At 40.0% G+C, this 15,677-nt stretch overlaps 1 protein-coding gene across 4 annotated transcripts in view; it reads left to right on the top strand.

The window, feature by feature from the left end:
- Positions 1–15,677, top strand: part of LOC121895926 (plexin-B1-like) — a 64,197-nt gene that overhangs the window by 14,108 nt on the left and 34,412 nt on the right. Inside the window, exon 2 of one of the 4 annotated variants that reach the window (XM_042409482.1) lies at positions 9,028–9,170. The exons of the other annotated variants lie outside the window; for them this stretch is intronic. The gene's annotated coding sequence lies outside the window, so the exon portion shown is untranslated. The remainder of the gene's footprint in view (positions 1–9,027; positions 9,171–15,677) is intronic. 4 annotated transcript variants of the gene reach the window in all.

Below are 15,677 nucleotides of genomic sequence, written 5' to 3'. Positions count from 1 at the left end.
CAAGCCTTTATTCAAAGATTCAGCAACAATGCCAGGCAACCCTCGGAGCCAATCTGCTTTACTCGAAAGCCAGCAACCAAGAAAAGCATGTTTCACTGTTCAGCCATTTCTCAGGTTTTCAAACAATAAGAAAAACAGGTTGCATGGAATATGTTTAGAGGTTAATCCATGCTGGTCCAAAATCTGTATTTATAATAACACAACAACATGCTACAATCAAATGAAGGTCAAAGGCATTTTTTTTCCACCTTGAAATGGAAGGTTAAATTATTCTGAAATTTCTATGCCTCTGAAAATGGTACCATCATCCTTTTAACATGGATGAACAGTCAGCCATAACAGCAGAAAGGATAAAGCGGACAATAGTCTACATTTTGGTTATTGTCATCAAATGCCAACAATGTGTTAGTCCATCTCCCAATACTCTCTGACTTCCCCAGTCTGCCTACCAATATATTGTTTTATGTTTTAAAAAACAGCAAATGTTATTTAAACAGGAGTGAATAGGGCCTTTGTTGGGGACTATTTTCAACGCTGGATTTGGATTGCTAGTGAGTAATTACATCATTTACAGTCAAAATAATCTACAATGCCCATGTTAATCATAATTAAGAACATTTCCCCTGGTGTAACAGTGTGGCAATGGAGCTCTACAGCACAGAGGAATAAGATATACCAGGCTTTGGAGACACAGACAATACATGTTAGTGGATCAAACCATTGTTGGCTTTGGTCTTTTCATGGGATTTGTCACCAGAGTTCTACTTTCAGGCTATAGCAAGACGTACAGTAGAAGTTTGCAGTAAGGGCATTTTAATTCAATGTTGGGAGAAAAGCAAGAAATGTAACTTTTCATTTTCACCTCCAATTTTCATATTTTTGTTCGGTAATTGAGTTAAATTGATTTTTTCCGTGGTATTCAATAAGCTGTGTGTCAAGTGCCTATATCTATAGTTTCTACAAATAAATTGTAGGTAAACTGGTGCTATAACCAACAAGCATAATGATAAAAGCTACAAAAATAAGGGATCCATGCTGTAAAAAACAAATTTCCTGTAAAAATGGCCCCATATAGTATGTCACAGAGAGGGCACTAGTGTGTGTGTGTGTACGTGTATATGTGTGTGTGTGTACCTAAGCATTATGTTCCTGTCCATGTGGATCGGTTTTGAGATTCTGTTTGTCTTTCGCTGGTCTGAGCACAGCCACAACCATGTGTGCAGGCAGCAGGGTCTCTGTAGGGCTGCAGCGGTTTGGCTTTGATCGGGATGTTTGCTTCCACAGTGGCTTCTCTTAGCTTTAGATACACTGAACTGAATCTGGCTCTTTTTTTTTGCAGACTTTTGTTCTTTTTGTTTCTCTTTGGTTGATTTTGATGTTTCTTCTGTTCATTCCTATCCTTTCTCTTGTTAGAATTTGCTTCTTCTCTCTCTTTCTTTCATTCTCATTATCTCTCTCGCTCTCTCTCTCTCTCTCTCTCTCACACACACACACACACACACACACACACACACACACACACACTCCTTTGTATTTCTTGCCCCTTCAGTCACTGTTTTTTTTTACCCACCTCTCCCTTGGTTAAACCCTCTAGTTTGATCAATCATTGATGATCCCAGGTGTCCTGAGACCTCAGGGGAAATTCTGATTGGCTACCCAGTCCTTATGTCGACTGCCCCACACCCACTCCACCCCACCCCACCACACACACACACACACACATACACATACATGCTCACACCTCCCGCATCCCCTCCACAGCACCTCCTTGCTTTTCAAGATCAGAGTTAAACCGTATTCCTTACTCTCTCCCTCCTTTGCTCTTTCTTATCTCGCTCTCTCCTGTCTCCCCGCTGGATGTGGGAGAGCCGGCTTCAATTAAAGAAGCAGTGGGGTTCCCTAAGCCATTAGCCATATTAGTGTTGGGTCCATGCCCGTGCCCCTTCTCGAACAAAGACCTCTTAATGCTTCCTGGAGCAGTTTGGTTGGCATTTGTCAAGATTTACTGATTTGTAGTCACACACCCTCTTGGAGGTGCAGTTGGTGGTGGCAGTATGGCCACTTATAATGTAGCACATTGACTTCTTCATATTTAATTATGCTTTAACACATGCTAAAGAACTACAGAGTAGTGGTTCAATTCTCTAAATGGACTTCCAAGTAGATTTTACCACAGCGGATGTTCTTGAAGCTAATTCCCTCAACGTGGCAATGACAATGTTGACAATGTTGGTCAGATTGATTGGAAAAGTGTGGACGTGTGAATGAAAAGAGTGTTGTCCATGTGATTAATGACATCTAGAATCCTGTGTCTGCCCTCCTGACGGGGCTTATCCTATGCTGAACCTTTGGCAATAATTCCTTTGTCCCAAGATCACAATCACACACCTCAGAACTTCAACACAGCCAGGCTCCACTCATCAATCATCTTTGATTTTCTGCCAGAGATTCAGATAGCGGGGTAAAGTCTGTATGGAAATTGTGTGTGTGTGTGTGTGTGTGTGTGTGTGTGTGTGTGTGTGTGTGTGTGTGAGTGTGTTCATTGCGCGTAGGTCCGACTCTCTTGTGCATGTTCCTGACCAAGATGGAGAGAGCACAGTCTATTAAGCATTTGACAATTGAAGACCTCCCACTCTAAAAGACCTGCTCAGATTGTCCTCTCTCTCCCAACCCCAGGAAGCTGAGAGGGGGGACAAAGGCGTGTCTCCGGGGGCGTCCATTTTCTTTCTAATGAAGCTGTCCGTCACACGGCTTGTTGACAGAAGGCCAGGATATCACTCCCACCTGCCTACACTACAAAAACACCAGCTGAAGTCATTTTGAGTATAAAAAAGGATAGGAAATAAGATTTGATTGAAATGTTATAACTGGAGCTTTTTGTTGGCAAGAAGTCGTCATTTAGCCTCTGTAATACACTCACTGTTTCACTGGTCACTCACCAGTGTGTTGGTGAATCTTCCACAACAATGTAACTAAATCCTGCTACAAGCTCCACACTGATGGAAAGAAAGACACCACCATGATGTATCCACTCCAAATAATTGTCACTGAAATTGCTGCACTTCCATTGTTTTCCCCCTAAACACAAAATCACCACTATTTTCCAGTAATGTATCTCAAAATTGGTGGTTACCAGATCATGGTAGTCAATGTTTTAATGAAATGGCTCAACAAAACCCTGAAATCATGTGGTATGCAGATGATCAAAAATTGGAATGGTTGTAAAAATTACCATATTTTTCTGACATAACCTTTAATCCTACAAAATCACCTACTTGTCTATGCTCCTTGGCTTTGGGTGTAATGACAGGTTACTACTGGAAGCTTGTTAGCCAGGCATGCAAACATTTGCAGCTTATTTTAGAACAGACCATATATGTAGTTATGTAAAGTTATATCTTTATACACAAACATGTTGTTTAATACATTCCTTTCACATTTGCTCTTGTGGTTTTGGTAATGGAAAGGTCAGCTGCCGAGCCTATTTACAGTTCCTAATCTGTGATCGGATGATTACTGTTCAGGGTCAGTTCTGATGTTTTTAGGTTTGCAAACTTTGTCCCAAAATCTTGAAAAAAAAGGTAAAATTGACTATGTAATGACTGTAGTCTTTACTTGGATTTCTCTATTAAGTCATAATTACAGTACATGTGCTTTGTTAGTAATTTATGAATTTTGTTGTTGATTTAATGGTCTGAAAATCAGACTGTGTGTTGTATGTTAAGTGAATTGGTATTCTTAATGTTTGGACTTGAAATCTGAAAATGTATTTGCTGCATAGTGATTATTTTCATTAGGAGATGTATCCTTCTAAATCATAGAATTACCATAGTTCTTTGTTCATTTTCATTGGAGATCCATGAAGATTGTCAGTGTTAGATAAAATGAAGTGTTTTCTAATTGAGGTGTTCCACCCCAGTTGTAAGCAAATATGCCCTATGACACATTTCCAAATAAACGCAGCTCAATCAATTATAGATTTCTTTGTACTTAAAAAGCTTTTTCTGGTTTTGAGATTTATTGTTGTTGGAAATTGGTCATGAAAGCATGATGATTTTAAAGCCATTTCTTCTTATATAAGGACCACACTGGGACCAGGATGTATCCACCAGTAGCCACCCAATGAGCAAAAACCCTTTAGGACTGTAAAGTGCCATCCGGAATGAGAGGTGAATTAGGAACGCCTGTCACTGCTCCCTTTTTAGGGATTCAGTGGGATTATGTCTGCATGGGTGCTCTGGCTGCAGATGAAACACGTCTGGGATGAAAGTAGGCAGTCTTTGCATGCATACACACCGAGGTGACTAGCCATGCCAGTTAGGTATTAAGGCCAAGCGTTGTGTTGTATTGTTTTTTTCCTTGTGGTTTAACAGTCTACCGGTGTCAGGTAGCCCCTAACGACCAAGAAGTAAAAACAAATGCTGACAAAGACAAAAGGTGCTTTTATAAATGTCTTGCTACCACAGAGAGAAAGAAATCAACTTAAAAAAATTTTGATTTCAAATTGATTGATTTCAGAGTGACCATAAATAATAGATCCTCATAGAAACATTCATTTATTTCAGGTCTGACGCATACACTCCCATGCTAATATTTGACTTCTCTCCAGACAGACAGCAGTGTGTTAGTGGAACTGACCACAACAGCTCTTTCATCAGGCTGCCAATGGGGTTTCAAGCTAAAGTCCATAAACAGCTAAAGTCTATAAACTGTATCTACAAGCTCTAGTTGTTAATGCTTCAATAAACCAAATGACTGCCCGTTTTGCAGTCATTAAAACAAACTGAAATTCTAATTAAATCACATTGATAACCGTTATCTATTTGTTACTCCATGACGTGATTTGTATCACGGTGTAATGTATGAAGTGCTGTGAGATTACAGGACTACACACTGCTGGGAGTTTTAACAATTTGGTCCTTTGCCATCATCACAATGGACCAATGACAGAGAGTTGGCTTGTTAGACCCCCCTCCTTTCTTTAATGCGGGATGAACACTGAAAACTAACAGTGGGAAAGCTGGTTAGCAAACTAGGATATCTTGCATGCTAGCTTTTACTTTACTTGTGGATTGCAAACTGTCTTAGTCTGTCCTAAAACAACAGTCAGGTGCTCAAATCAACCAAATCAATCATTCCTCCTGTTCATACTGACCATTAGAGGATCGCTTCATAATGCACTTACAATGTGAGGTGATGGGGGCCAAAATGCAGTCCTCCTTCTGTGCAAAAATGTATTTAGAGGTTTATCTGAAGCTAATATGACATTTCAGCTGTTCAAATGAGTCAAATCAAGTAGATATCTTTCAAGGTTACAGTCTTTTTAGTGCCAAAGGCCCTCTTTTTGTTAATATACTTCTACCACAGCTCAACAGAGAAACACTGTCCAAGGAAACACAAAGAGGGAATTTGATGCTAAAAAGACTGTGAATGTGGCAGATATCCACTTGATATGACTAACTCAGACTGCTGAAGCTTCATATAAGCTTCAAATAATCTTATAAATGCATTTTAGCACAAATGACTGTGTGGAAACACTATGGATTTTGGCCCCCATCACTTATATTGAAAGCACATTTGAAGGGTATCTTTTAGTAGCCAGTATGAACAGGAGGAATGATTACAGCAAGGAAAACATCTGTCACTGTTCATATAGGCACCTGACTGTTGTTTTAAGACAGATTTGAAAAAATTGTGAACCTGTCCTTTAAGGGAGACATGTTTTGCTAACAGTACATAATTTACACCATGTGAACTTGTTGAAAAAGGGGGAAAAACATCTATTACTGTTCATAGGATAGGCTGTACAGGGCACCATGGAAGTTGACAGCATGTCTCCTAGCAGTGGCGTCTGTCAAATGTCAATCAACAGCTGCCATGGGGAACACCCACAAAGAGGCTTGAAGCTTAGAAGCCTCCACAAATACAGTATCTCTAAAACAGTTCTATCCTCTTTAGCAAAAATGGAAAAATGTGCACAAAAGCTGCAGTACCATTACAGTTTAGATTCCCTTAGACAAAAGGTGAGGAGGATTAAAATGTCTGTTTGACTTTAAATAGATACATGGTCTAGTCTAATCTTCTGTGTATATATCCCTAGTTAAGGCACGATGTAATGATATAATGCTGCAGCATTTATCACAAGCCGTTGTGCAGGGACAACAGCCGCAAAGAATCCCATCCCTGACTAAACATTTAGAAAATGCTTGGCATCCAGATAGACGCCTGAGATACCAGGCACGGTGGACAGAGAGCGAGAGACAGGGGCGAGGATTTGAGACAGAAGGGGACGCAGGGCTGGCTCCAGTTAGCATGTTATGAGTCAAAGGTTTGCCAGGGGTCATGTGCTGCAAACTCGTCCATGAATAAAACAAATCATGTTCTCAGATTCCTATTCCAAACTTAAACATCCAGCAGCAAGTTCCTGTGGGAATAGATGGGGGTTTCTTTAGGCTTGTTCTGGGCTTTTGAGAAGTCATACTGCATGTTTTCATAACCATAAAACTTATTAAAGTGGAGGCTGAGCAGAAAGCAGACCAGATTTTCTACTCTCAGTCCAGGCATATTAGCAATAATACTCTGGTTCAGTATCAGTGGCCTTGTGGCTGGATATGGCACTTCTTTTTCATTGTAGAGTCTGTAATTCAATAAAAGAGCAGAAAATCAGGCTTGATGTTTCCCAGAGCTCTCTGCATCATAAAATACGCTGAATTTATTCCATAAAAAGGGGGAAAAAAGCTAAGAAGCATCTCTTCCCTTAGAGAGGGATAGAGGAGAGCACAAGTGTTGTTAGACCACAGACAGTGTGACAAGCTGATTAAAATGCCCACAGACTGGGAGAGCTAGACCTCCACTCTCTATTCACTCGACCCAGGCACGTCGTCACGACAACGAGGGACGACAAAGGGCTTTCTCAGGCTATTGAGTGCTGTGAAAGAAGAGGCGGCTATGTGTGTATGTGTGTGTGTGTGTGTGTGCATGTGACTTGGAGAGATGTGGCTGTACAAGCCGTAGGTGGTAATGTATGCAGACCATCCACAAACAAATGAATACGCATGCACGTCCCACTGCCACCTCCTTAGCATTCTGCCACACAATGACCATACCAGCGCGTCCCGATGACGTGATGCTTCATCTGAGCATATGGCCAGTCTGTATTCAAACTGCAAACTAGCCACTGAGAGGCTATTTAAGCTTGCTTTGTCTCTTTGTAGACAGAATGCCAATGCCTTTGTCTGTTCATTTTTCTCTGTTTACTATAGTTATATCTTTGGAATTGAACTGAGGTATTCCCCTGAAACAGGGTAAAATTTAGAGTAAAGTCTTTAGAGTGGAATGAACTTTTCTATATTCTTTTATATTTTGATTAATATAAGTTAAATAAACTCAATTGTTTGCTTAAGTTATATAGATTTCTGTATTAGTTTTTCATCTGAGCTCTTCTCACTGGTTTGAACCGGACAGGGCTCAGTTTGTATAAGATGTCATGTACTTCAATGCATTAACCAGCATTTAGCAACATTTGAATCAAATGTAATGACAGTTTTAGAGTTGTTACCATATGTTGTCAATCAAATCTGATCAAACCTCAAACCTAATCAAAACGGCAAATTAGCAAAGTTCATGAGTGTTAAACACTTAATAAATAATAACCAAGGATGTCTTCCCCTGAGCTTTGACTTTGATTTTTTGCACATTTAGTCATGAATATTTAATATTATAGAGGATTAAAAGTTTCCAGGGACTCTGAATGGAATATAAATGCATTTGAGGGCTATAGGAAAGCATGTAGTCTAAGGTCTGCAGCCATACTGAACGGCATGTGAGTATATTGATAATTTATCACATATCCAAAACCACAGGTTTAATATCAAAGCATCATAGCCAATAAATAAGCTTGTGGCAAACACAGTCTGACCATTTATTAACACACAAAGAAACCTGCTTAATGGGTCTGTGTGTACTTAAACCTATGCTGAGTGTGAACAGGTGCACCAGCAGGCTAGGATGGAAACACGTCCCCTCTCTGGCTTCACCTGCCCATGCCACAAAGCTTTTACATACATGTGTTTTATTACTATTGTAGAATAATGATAATTCTGTTCAGTTGAAGGCACTGCAATGGAGGGGTAAAAAGAGCTGTACTGCAACTTGACTCCAAACAAACAAACAAAAAACCCCAGTGTGGATGCCATTTGTTTGAGGATTGTCTGTTTATTTCCAAATGGTTTGGTACATCCCCATCACATCTGCTTTTTATTTAAGGATATTCTGCATCCCTGCATTCGGTTTCTTCGGTTTATGCATCCATATTAATCTAAATAAGACTTACAGTGAAGCAGTATGGCCTGTAGCCCAGTAAGCAAACATTTAAACAAGTTTAACTTTTTTTTAATATGATTTCATTATGTTTTTGCTTTGTCATCCATTCCTCCCTTTTTCTCACATCGTCATCCTCAGTGTGACCGACTGGCTGACTCTCCTATGGGAGGCCAGAGAACTGAGGTCTGTAATTGTGGCAGGATTTGTTGGCGGCTGTCCGCGCTGTTGTGGTCGGCCTCTGTCAGCAGAGGCCCTTTGTAAGGATCCACCACTGGCCACTTAACACACTCTTATACACATGCACACACACACATATACACACACACACACACACACAAATACACACACACATAGATAAAGAAAACGCACAAACTTTACCCGCTCACCAAAGCATTTCTCACTATTATTATCTTAATTTAACTATATGGTCCTATTTTAGTTTTTCTTCTCAGTGTACCATTTGAGGTAGTTTAGGCTGTGAGAACCATGTATTCCCATCAAACTATATTCAAACATGCACTTTAAGATTTATAACAGACATGCTTATTAAGTGGCCATATTTTCCTGCACTCCAGGGCGCATTGAGTCCCACAGTCGTTTGCCTGTCCCTGGTTAAAAAGTTAAATTGGCTTTCAGCTGCTGTTGTCAATCATTCTCATTCTCTCTCTCTCTCTCTCTCTCTCTCTCTCTCTCTGTCTCATTAAGCTTGTCTACGCCCTGCTTCCTCCTGACTGGTCTTTGATACTTGTGCCTGTTGAATGTTCAACTGAAGAATTACAGCCCCATCAGTTCCAGTCTGTCATATTTCCATGACAGCACTAGTCTCCCATTTCTTTCACCTATTCCAGGTCAGAAGGTCAAAAACTGTGTTGTCATGTGTTCAGAGAAGCCAGTTGCACTCAACTATGAATTTCTCTCTCTGCTGTCATCATAGTTACAAGTTAAGAATTAAAATAGAAAAAATCTGAATGTACACTTGACAGGAGTGGTCAGGAGAGAACCATGCTCAGACATCTGCTGCAGAGAGCAACACCTTGGATCCATCATTTCTTTATCACAATTTGTCCTTAAAAGAAAGTATTACTCAGACCAGAAATTTTTTTTACAGATTGTGTTCAAGAAGAAATGACAACTGTCATATTAGCCTTCATTTTGCCTTTTAATATACAGCACATGTATTGTTAATCCATGTAACATGGATTCCAAAATTTGCAGGATGTGAAAATCAACATAGAAAATGTTAAAACATTTAATAAATACACCATTATGAAATAAACACACATGAATGAAAATAAATAAATTAAAGCATTACAATGTCAAATAATTTAATAAATTAATAAAAGCTCATTGTTATAAAATGTTATTTCATCATTCTGCTTTTCTTAATTAGTTTTGCTATTATAGTAATCAGTTAATTTTATTATAGATTCTTTTTTTCAAAAATGCCCTTTTTCAAAAGTCTATTCTTATTTTACAACAGTATTTTTCCTATGAATTTTATTTCATAATGACAATTTTATCAACAGTGGCATTGTCACCGCCCCCTCAACTTTCAGCCAATCACGCTCTCAGCCTGTCTCAGCTACTTCAACTGACAGCTAACTAGCTAGCTTTTGTTGGCCACAACAACCAGATAAAGACTTAATTTCCACAGAGTTGCATTTCTTTCCCTGAAGAACATATTTAGCTAGAATCAAAATGCTGCCGAGGCAACTCTGAATTAACCATCTAGCTGTTCACTTTGACGTTGTAGTAATAATCCAAACTCACAAACCTGCTCAGCTAGCTAGCATAGGTAGGTAGCATGTGCTAGCCTCGTTAATTTAAATAAGAGGAGAGGTTAGTTTCTGTGTTTGCACTGAGGTTAAAAAGATAAGAATGATGAATTAACATTTCATTGTGATGAGCTGACTTTTAATAGTTTTTTACATTTTCTCATGAGTTATTGTTTCATTATATATTTATTTGATGTCTCTCATAATCTCTTAAGGGTCTTTTTCACAGCAGAGATTTTGTCTTGTCATAGTACTTGTACAGCACAGTTGCTCCTAGTAACATTAACGATTTATCTGTCCTATTTGAGTGTCCCTAATTAGTCAAGACAGTGTGACAGTGAGCCAACATCAGGACCCTGAAACTGAAGCAGCTAAATGGAATTCAGCCATCATTCATTTTATTATTTACACCTGTAGTTTTCCTACTGTGACATGTCAGTATTTCCTGTGTGAAAAATTCCTATTTAATATTAAAGTACTAAACACTTGGGTGCTCCATAAAAATATAGTTAAAAGTGCATTATTTCCTCTTTTTCACATGGATGAAGTTGCCGTATAGTATCATGAATAACATATCATGTGTTGAAAGATCATCAATAATATATTATAGCAGATGAATGTTTCTTACAGTGGATCTCAGGTTGTGCGTGTCATGCTGTACCAAGCAGCTAAGCTTAACACCTGCTTTTCCCAGGGACAGCGCTACTGTCTCCAGGGTGAAAGGATCCTGTCATAAAACGGGCTGGGTGAATGTGTGCGGGTGTGTGTGTGTGTGTGCACATGAAATACTATGTTGTGTCTCTGCACTTATGTGGGTGTGTGTGCCGACTCTCTTTCCAAGGGAAGTGGCTTTTATCCTGTGTCCGTTCAGTGCAGCCACTTGGTCAAAGAGCAGTGAAAGGGACACTATTCCCTCCAGCAGCAGCAGACAGAGAGCCCCTTCAGCACACCGGAGGGGCTGAGAGAGAGACCCTCTGTGTCTGCATGTGAACTGAGGGGAGAGAGATGGCCATTGACCCTAAAGAAGGCGACGGAAATGGAGAGGGGCCAAGCATGTGTACATCTGCCTCTCATAATATTAGCGCTTTTAGTGATCTAACCGTCTAAGTAGGAACACACAACCAGCAGCTACACTGTATGTGGATGTACTCACTGGATGTAAACGTGGACTGGAAGTGATATGAGGGGTGAGATCACACCTCCAGTTTGTTGTGTTAAACCTGAACTAGAGTGGAAACATGCTTCAGGCTAGATATTTGTGTTTGGTGTGTTTTGACAGCGACTGTTAGGTTCACACTCACAGTAGCTTGTTTATTGGAACTTTGGTCACCTGTCGTCCCATCAGAGATTTAATTGGCAGACAAGGGTCTAAAGAAGTCAGAGTCCAGTCGATGTAACTTCAGCTGAGCATAATTTTAAAAAAAAGTAAAAATGAGAATTGTGATTTTGTTGTGCTTGGCTTTCCAAGTTTGAGGAGCTGCTGGTTATCACATTCATCGCCTGTAATAGAGCACAGTCACACCAGCATTTTTAAAAGCGAAATTGTGAACCATAATCAATAATCAGCAGGTTCTTTTTTACAGTCTAAGGTTGCTTTCAAACCTGACTGGCTGGTGTGGGTGAAAGTAACTCGGGAGTGCGTTGTTGGGTTTATTTGGGCTGATACGAAAGCTATCGATCGAACTCTGGTGTGGAATAAACAACTGGACCAAGACCACCTGTAAAGGGCTTGATGTACTTCCTATTGAAGTCAGGTGCTTTTTTGTGTGGTTTGAAAGCAAAGCAAGTCAACCACAGGATTCTGAGGAATTGAAAGAAGAATTGAAACCACTATTGAATCATTTTCTGATAATGGGCTGTCAAGAAAGCAATCTGTAGCCTATATTGTACATTTATGCATGCAATATCATCATAAAAACTGAGTGAAACGAAAGCAACTTAGTGACACATGTAGTAGTCACCATCCCCCTGTAATATTAAAAAATGCCTCTTTATTGAACAGTTTTTACCTTTTCATCAATATTTGATATATGTGGTCCAGTTGCAGTCTTGACCAATAATTCTCATAATCAATTATTTCTTTGTGAGCTTTTTGTGACACCAAAGAAGGTAAATAAACACATACGGAGCAGCAAAGTGCAGCATTACTTGCTGTCGGTCAGAATTTGATTTCCCCTCTTGGGTCCATGTAGATGATGATGCAGAATGACAGTCGTCAGTCCAATGAATGATTTATCAGTCAGTCAATTTGACCTCATGTTCACTCCTCTTGGTTTGTTTGTAATAAACCAGTGTGTACATGAAGAGGACCAGAACTAAAAGGCAACTATGTGTCCTCTTCCCGTGGCCTACACCAACTAAATCAACCTACAGGTGTGAAAGCATCCCTAAATCAGCTCTCCTCTGCTTCTGTGTAATTTAACTTTAGTAAACTTTAACAAGCTCATTTACACCGTTGACAAAATGCCATCTTGAGAATACTAACCTTTGAGTGTACGTAGAGAAGTGGAAAGTCCAAAAACGAAGGAAGTCATCGCATAAACTGTGTTTCACCATTCTATTAAAAAAACAAAAAACAAACACTCAGCCGATGAGAAGCAATGCTAATAGAGCATCCCCTTTTCATATTTTGCCACAACCAATGGTAGTGACTGCAAGACCTGCAAGTTGTCACTTAAGCTGGATCTATTGTGAGGGGTTAACTGGAGTTATGCCGTAGATATGTACGGTGTAGGTCATTTACTTTGTGATATAAGGCCACGATGGCCTTTGAATTGAAGAGACAGAGTGGCGATCGCTGTGAGCAATCTGTAGCAGTGGAAACGACTTTGCAAGATGCGTATTACTGAGAAGGAGAGGACTATGGAGTCTTTCTTCAACATCCTTAATGTTATTTTCACTATCCACACAATAAAGGCACCAAGAATTACATTTTCAAGCTTTCCAATATTGTTCTCAGTGAAATCTATCAGTCTCATGAACTTCACTGAAACACATAAGCCAACTCTTTCCATTTCCTACTTTTAAATGAGCTCCAAGTGTTTACTGGATAATGTTCTTGCCTGTTCTGTATCTTCTCACTGATAGCCTGTGTGTGGTCACTGAAGGCCTTGCTGATCTCAAGCAGACTCCCTGCTACTCTCTCAACTGTGCTCTCTGGATGGGATCCACAGATGCTAGTGTTGCAGAGTCTGGGGCCCGAGGCGAGACGCCAGCCAACCCACCAGAACATAACAATGCAAGGCAGTGCTCTATGGCTCTGAGCCAATGTCCCCCACTGTCCCGCCGCTGCTGACCCCACATATTTTATGGGGTCTTAGGCGTTCAGTGGGCTGTCACGGCTCATTAGGAGCTTTAGAAATGAACTTGCACAGCAGAGTCTCTCAGTGATTAATAAACATGGACAGAGAGAGAAAGCGAGACAGATAGGAATGGTTAGGGCAAAAGTTCACTGATGAGACCACGTTCTGAGAAGTTTATTGAGGTCTATAAATACACTTGTTGGCACACACACAGAAACACACACATTTCTACTACTGTTGATTGGGATGGTCTGGTCATCCTTGTTCATCTTTCTTCATTCATCATCTTTATTCTTGTTTTAAGTTGAGACTTTTAGTCAAACTGCTGTTTCAGAGGCTTTTCCACAATGACTCACTAGTTTATGTTTATTTATATCCGGGCCTGCATATGTACTCCATAGTTGCTTTGTGATCACTCTGTCCCCTCCCCAGTTCAGCTGACAGTCTAATGGTCTATGGAGGTTATTTATAGGTTGTTAGACTGTGCCCCATGACCAAACATGCTGCATACCTGACACAACTGATGAACTCTGGAGATTATTGGTGAACAGCATGAGAGAAACCGTATGGGATGTAGTGAACACAGATGGACCCCTATGATCCAAACTCGTCTACATAATGGATTTGTACTTGTTATTAGCTTAAAAACTTAATTATTATTTAAGTATGCTTTTGATTTATGCCACTGAAAATGCACAAACTTCCTCCAAGACTCACTTACAAGTTTAAATTAGTTGATGGATGATGTGAAGATGTCACATAGCCTGAAAAGGCCACAGATGTCGAGGGAAATATCCAATATTGGACTTCCCCTCTTTTCTTTTACATCAACCAGTGCTGTATTTCTAATGTCTCTGTTCTTCCACTCATCCCACACCACAGTCATACAGTCTGATCTCATGGTAGCTCATAGGAAGCCATCATTGCTGGCTGGTAAGAGGAAGTTCCCATGGCGATGGGGTCACCGTAGGCTATAAATATGTTGACCGCAGCATGTTGGCCGGTCAAAGAGCAGGTGAGGACGAGAAGCAGTGAGAATTTGTCCAGAGTTGTTCCCAGGCTCTCTCTGTTACAGCAGCTGGGCAGAAAATATACAGCGAAACTGAAAGTTTTTAGTCAGGGTACTTTTCAGTTGTAATTCAAGAAAATTGCTGATTAAAGATTTGCTTTAGAGAGTATGTAATTATTATTAACATGCTGATGTTTAGCATGTGTGATTATCATATACCATCTTAGATTAGTGTGTTAGCATGCTAACATTTGTCAGTTAGCACTAAAGTCAGTAGGCTTAATGCCTTGCTGACCATTAATGACTGTATAAAATTCATAGTCATTAGTCTGGACCAAAGTGGTGGACAGACAGACAGATATTGCCGTCCTTAGAGTTACGCTGCTAAAAAGATGTATAAAAAGATTACATATGAGGGCTGTAGCAGATTTGACTCAATAAAACATGAGGCACAAAGAATTGGTTTGTTTTATATATATTTTTCATAAAGACTCTCTGTCTCAAAGGACTGTGTGGATTTTCAGCCCTGTTTAACACACTGTAATGGCAATTCCTCTTCACATACACACTTACTCCCCTTAAACCCTTTGACAGTGGGCGTGGAGGTTATTACTTATTATACTTCTTCTTCTGCTCATGAATAAGTAAAGAGCAGGCCTGAGACACACTCAACCACTTACCAGACACGTACTAAGACACATGCACCTGCTCCTGGATGGCCCGTGGTTATGCACACACACACACACACACACAGACACACACACATGGATTCCCAGTCTCCTCCCTTTCAACTCCACTTGTCTTTGTCCTGATTGCAGCCCCAGGGGGTAGACAGTTAGGTGAGATGGCACTGCATATCTAATGTCTCAGCAATGTATTCACATGTCAAAGTAATGGTGCACAATATTGCATATTTTTCTACATCACACCCTTATATAGCTTTCATTTCTTTCTGTCATTATGCAGAGTGTTGGGGCATAAATAATACTTGTCAGTGCTGAATTTCAATTCAAATAATGATCCTTGTATCTGTCTCTTACAAATCCTCAGTTTAAATCATGCTTCATACACTATGGTGAACAGGGGTTATTTATTTATTCCTATGTGACCTTTCTCCGTGAGGTCAGTGAAAGGTCTGCGGAACCTGTTCAATAATTAAAGGGGTTTTAGCACAAATGGGAAGGCTCTCAGTGTCCACAAACCACTCTCCTTAGAGGTGTTGAGTGATGGCTGTGGAGATGGGAAATGAGAGTTGTTGTTCTGAATCCT

This window comes from Thunnus maccoyii, chromosome 4 (assembly GCF_910596095.1).
Source record: "Thunnus maccoyii chromosome 4, fThuMac1.1, whole genome shotgun sequence".
In the NCBI taxonomy this organism is placed as follows: domain Eukaryota; kingdom Metazoa; phylum Chordata; class Actinopteri; order Scombriformes; family Scombridae; genus Thunnus; species Thunnus maccoyii.
Note: the sequence above shows the minus strand (reverse complement) of the source record. Positions and strands in the feature narration are given on the sequence as shown.